Raw genomic sequence first — 6,000 nt, 5'->3', positions numbered from 1 at the left:
TTTCAAAATGCATATTTTCTCAATTTTCTAAGTGCCATGTGACGCACACACATGCCCTTAGGGCATGTATGTGCGCCACATGTGCACCCATGCCGATTTCAGGGGTGCAACAGGGTGTCCTTTGGACACCCCTGCACCCTTGAGAATATTCGCAATTTGCGATTAGCAAATTGCGAATCGCAAATTTCCCCTTCATTCCTATGGGCCTCCTGGCCCATAGAAATGAATGGGAAATTATTCCTTAATTGCGATTAGCAATTTGCTAATCGCAATTAAGGAATTTTAGGAAATCGCTAAAAAGAAGCTGATTTCTACATACATACCATTTTGCGATTTCTAGATAATAATAATAATAATAATAAAAACATTTATTAAGCGCCTGAATACACTACACAGTGCGTCTCCGCGCTAGGATGCAGTCCTACTAGAGTAAAAACAAAATCATTACCTACACAGAGACCAAAACGGGAAGGGGAGAGGAGCTAAGAGAAAGTTAGAGTGCAGGGAACAAATAAGTTTTGAGTTTCTGTCAGAACCTCGTTTCAGATAGTTCCATACGAAGCTCCATGGGAAGATCATTCCACTGCTTACTTGCCAAGAACCTGAAAGAGCGCCCACCCATCCGTGATTTATATATGCGGGGGACAGAGAACTGCATACTGCCCATGGATCTTAGAAGACGATTCGGGCGATATATGGTAAGTAACCTATGCAGATGCATCGGGCCCTTGCCATGAGCAATCCGATGACTTATGCACATGGTCTTAAACCGAATACGTTCTCTCACGGGGAGCCAGTGCAAAGTCTGCAACGCACCTTTCCCCGAGGAGTTCCTAGGCAGCTTTAAAACCAGCCTGGCCGCCGCATTTTGCACACATTGCAGCTGGTACAAGCCCTTATTACTGAGGTCACACAGCAGGGAATTCCCATAATCAAGATGGGAAGTGACCAAGGCATGAACTAACGTTTTCCTAGCTGTAATAGGTAAAAGATCCAAGATCTTACGTAGGATCTTTAGTATGCCATAGCATTTCCCTGCTATCTTGGCGATGTGTTGAAGGTACGAGAGATTGGTATCCACCAGAACCCCCAAATTCTTCACTGTATCCGAGGGGACAGGTATCGGGCCCAATTCCATGGGCCACCACGCGGATGACCAAATGGATGGAGAAGAGCCAATCACCAAGAGTTCGGTCTTATTGCCATTAAGGTGAAGGCAATTGCCCTTCATCCAAGCTGCAAGAGATACCAGACATGCGGAGAAATTGTCCGCCGTCTCAACTGGGTTGTGAGATAGAGTAACCACCAGTTGCGTATCATCCGCATAAGATACAATGTCCACCCCATAGGACTCCACCATCCTGGCAAGGGGTTCCATACAAAGATTAAATAACGTAGGGCTCAGAATTGAGCCCTGCGGGACCCCTTGCTTTAGAGTACGGGACGTGGATCTAAAGGGGGGGACAGTGTATTTGGAATTTTCTGTCCGCCAAAAAAGAGACCATCCATTCATAGGCTGGCCCCTCAATCCCCAACTCACTCAAACTAGTCAAGAGTTTAGAGTGCGACACGGTATCGAATGCCGCACTTAAATTCAGCAATATTAAGGCGGCGGTCTGTCCTTCATCGACTCTCTGACGAAGCATCTCTGTTGAGGAAAGGAGGGCAGTCTCAGTTGAATGTTTAGCCCTAAAACCAAACTGGGAGGCATGCAGGAGTTGATTATCCTCCACAAATTTAACCAGCTGGTTATTTACCAATTTTTCCACCACCTTTGCGCAAAAAGGAAGAAGAGAAATGGGCCGAAGGTTATCCATTTGGGAAATATTCAAGTTAGCCTTTTTTTTATGGGAACTACCTGTGCCAGTTTCTATTCCTCAGGCACATGTCTTTCTTGAAATGAGAGGGACGCCATATTACTGATGTAGTTCCACAGGAGGTGGACCTGCTCACTAAGGATTTTGGGCTGGACCACATCTAAAGGGGATCCTGACTGAATACTCATGATGAGGTTTATCAGTTCCTCCCTTGGGGGGACCGTGAATTCCCTAAGCTGGGCTTTCTTAATAGATGTCTGGCCATTATCCCCCATAAGGTTACCATCTACTGGATCCTGCTGAAAGGACTTATAAATCTGTTCGACTTTGTTCACAAAATGATCTGCGATAGATTCGCATATCTCCGTGGAATAGAGATCTTTAGTCTCTACCCGTGTAGGGACCGTGAGCTCTTTATATATTAAAAAGAGCTCTTTGGAATAGTTAACCAAGGAATCTATTCTCCCTTGGATAAATATTCTCTTGGCCTTTTTAATCTCACCGTGGTACTCCTTAAGACTCAACCTATATGCCTCTTTACGGGCTGGGTCATAATCCTTGCGCCACAGACGTTCAGAACTTTTACATCTGGCTTTAACCATGCGCAGTTCATCGGTATACCACGGGGCCGACCTGGTCTTACGTACAGGGGCTTTTAAGGTCCATGGGGCCACCTTATCTAGTGCCTTCGATATCCATTGTTCAAACTCCATCCATGCCTTACAAAAGGTATTGCTCAGCGGGGGCTTATCCTGCTCTAGTGCATCTTCAAATGCCTTTTGGGTACATTTGTTCCAGTTCCTACGTTTGGAATAGATAGATTTTGTGCAAGAAGTTTTTACTGACCCATCTGTTATTGTGAATGGGACAAGGCGATGGTCCGACCACAGAGTCCTAATGGGATTTAGCACCCTTACCCCATTCCAATTGGCAAATATGGGATCTAAAAGATGACCCGCTTGGTGGGTCGGCATTTTACCCAAGAGCTTAAGCATTAATGAGTTTAGCGAGACAATTAGAGACTGTGCCACCGCACAGGTAGCATCCTCAAAATGTATATTGAGGTCGCCCAAAATCAAAAATTTCTTATAGCGTAGGGCCGGTTGAACTACCGATTCCAATAGGCTTTCCACAAACTGCTTACTGCTCCCGGGGGGACGGTATAGGAGATAACCCATAATTATACATTCCGGGGACACCTTAATAGAAAAAAGGCCAGCTTCACAACTATTAATTTTGACTTTCTCTAATGAGCACACAAGCTTAGTCTTATACACCATAGCAATCCCACCCCCTCTTTGGATCGCTCTGTCAATTCTCAAAAGGCTGTAGGCAGGAGGAAGGGCTTCAAGAATCTCCGGCGCCGAAGCCTCATCCAACCATGTCTCTGTAAGAAACAGCAAGTCAGGCTGGAGATCAGTCAGGACATCATAAATGTCTAAACTATGTTTCCTGAGTGAGCGACAGTTGACAAACAACATGGTAAGCTGATCTGCCCCCTTTATGTTTGTCGGATATAAAGGCAAATCCACCTTACATAACCGACATTTCAGTGCCACATCCTCAGGTAACCCACTGTAAGTACATACGGTGTTGGCTATAGAACGAAAACAGATCAATTGATCTCTAGTATAGCATCTTCTTACTGCTATCTCGATCTGAGCAGGAACAGGGGGTATGGCCTCTGGGCACTGTCGGGCGCAGACGGGCTTGCCTTGAGCGCGCCTTCGGCGTGCCCGCTGCGCGGTCGCAGACCTGCCGTCATGTTATAGAAAATGATAGGGAATGCTAGAGCGCTAACCCTAGCGCCGAGGAGACAGGAAGTGGTGGACTCCTCACCATCCGCGCAAACGCCCACAATGGACGCGGCGGACCGGGGCGGGACCGAACAGGAAGGCACAAATTTATTTACAGCAAAACAAACGGTAATTTAATATTTTTAAAACAGGTCCTACAGTCTGGGCATAGAGTAGTGACCAGCAAGTGCTAAAGATTATTAAAAAGAGATCCCAAATAGCGGCGAGCACCTCCCCTTTCGTATCCCCACACAGAAAAGATCTTAATAATAATCCAGTGAAGGGTAACTGTCACTGCCACTGACAGTTTCACATCCACAAACGGGGGCTCTCACCTTCCGCCCTAAATAGCCTCGATCAGGGGAATGCTAGAGCGCTAACCCTAGCGCCGAGGAGACAGGAAGTGGTGGACTCCTCACCCTCCGCGCAAACGCCCACAATGGACGCGGCGGACCGGGGCGGGACCGAACAGGAAGGCACAAATTTATTTACAGCAAAACAAACGGTAATTTAATATTTTTAAAACAGGTCCTACAGTCTGGGCATAGAGTAGTGACCAGCAACTGCTAAAGATCATTAAAAAGAGATCCCAAATAGCGGCGAGCACCTCCCCTTTCGTATCCCCACACAGAAAAGATCTTAATAATAATCCAGTGAAGGGTAACTGTCACTGCCACTGACAGTTTCACATCCACTTAAAAATCCTTAAAAATCGCTATTTAGGAATCGCAAAACGGAATGTTGATACATATGGCCCTTGGTCTCACTATGAATACCATGCCAGAACTGACTAGTCATTAATACCACCATGAGTTATAATGTTACCACCGTGAAGGAGGAATAATGTACGAGAATCGCCTTTGCCATTGTTAAAAATGCAAATTCATTTTCATACAATTTTGGCCACGAAATTCTTGCAGGGCCAAAGCTTAATTTACCAAAATGTGAAATCTGCTGCAAAAACTGTAATATTAAATCTAGTTTGGTGAGACACTGCACAGAGCAATGAAATCAAATTACACAATTACGCTAGCAGATCTGTGGTCACCAGATCTATCACTGATAGGAATTACATGAACAAATTATATTGAACGAAGACATTAAACACATTAAATCCAGAAGTGTTAAATGATGAACAAAACTATCCATGTTTTCTTTAAGGTGAAATCATTTTTGTCTTTAAACTACTATGACCAGCATTCAATGTGAGAGGGGCACCATAATTATGAAACCGGATTTTTAGAATGTGACACATAAATTGGGCAATGCAATTAACACGAATATATAATGTATTTATTTTCATGGGAAACTTCCAGACAATTCAATTGTTTCCATACAGAAGAATCAATAAAAGTTTATGGAACAGCACCAACAGGACTACGAATACCAGCATGCTTTATGTTATACCAGGTGCAGCACAACTTTACCCATCTTTTACACGTCACAATTACATCACAATTTCATAACATGTAATGAATGTGCATTTAGCACATGTTTCTTTTGTAGTCTAACGCTATTAAAATAAGTTTTGCACTTCACATTATTTTTAAAGTGCCGTCAATGTAGCTTCAGTGAACTTACTCATAATGTGTGACTGAACCATACCGATTGATATATTCTCTGAAGTCTTGATGAATAAACCTTCCTTACTTAGTAGACATGTTCTCTCTATAGAAACAAATTCAACTTACATAATGTGTACTTTAATGCATTAATTGAAATTTACTATTTAGATGTTTGAGTAGAAACAAAACCATCCTCACCTTATAAAATCTAATTTATATTGGGTTTATTTAATGTGTACACTGATGTTTCATATATATTGCATTAAAATGCAGTTCTTAGACACATTGATACATATACATTGAAGATTTTACTCTATGTCTTATGTAATATGAATCTAATGTACTGACCATTCGTATTCATTTGTGTTTAAATACCCAACCACACATTAAATGTGCACCACTGAGTTAATGCTTTCCGTTGTCTTTCGCAGGCCTGTTTAACACGCTGCATAAAATACTGTTTTTAATTTTTCTGCTAACACGACTTTCTTTGCAGGTATTCACACACATTCTTAGTTGAAGATTAGATACCTTACTATACTAGTGATAGGAGAGAGCCTGAGAAAAAGACATTGACAAAAGAACATGGAGAGCCAGAGCATTAACTGAAAGGCCTATTCAGCAATGTTCCAAACTGGCCTGTGTGTGAGATGACTATGTCGTTCCAATGTCCAGTGTGAGATACTTTGTGAATGTTGCAGTCTGCAACATGAGACTGAATGAGGACAATAGACTCCTGATGATGCATACAGAGGGGTGTTACCTGAATGATTTTAGAGTGAATAGCTGGAGTCCACTCCGTCTGATGCTACCCACCCTTTC

This window comes from Lissotriton helveticus, chromosome 6 (genome assembly GCF_964261635.1).
Source record: "Lissotriton helveticus chromosome 6, aLisHel1.1, whole genome shotgun sequence".
Lineage (NCBI taxonomy): Eukaryota > Metazoa > Chordata > Amphibia > Caudata > Salamandridae > Lissotriton > Lissotriton helveticus.
This window is presented reverse-complemented; position numbering follows the sequence as displayed.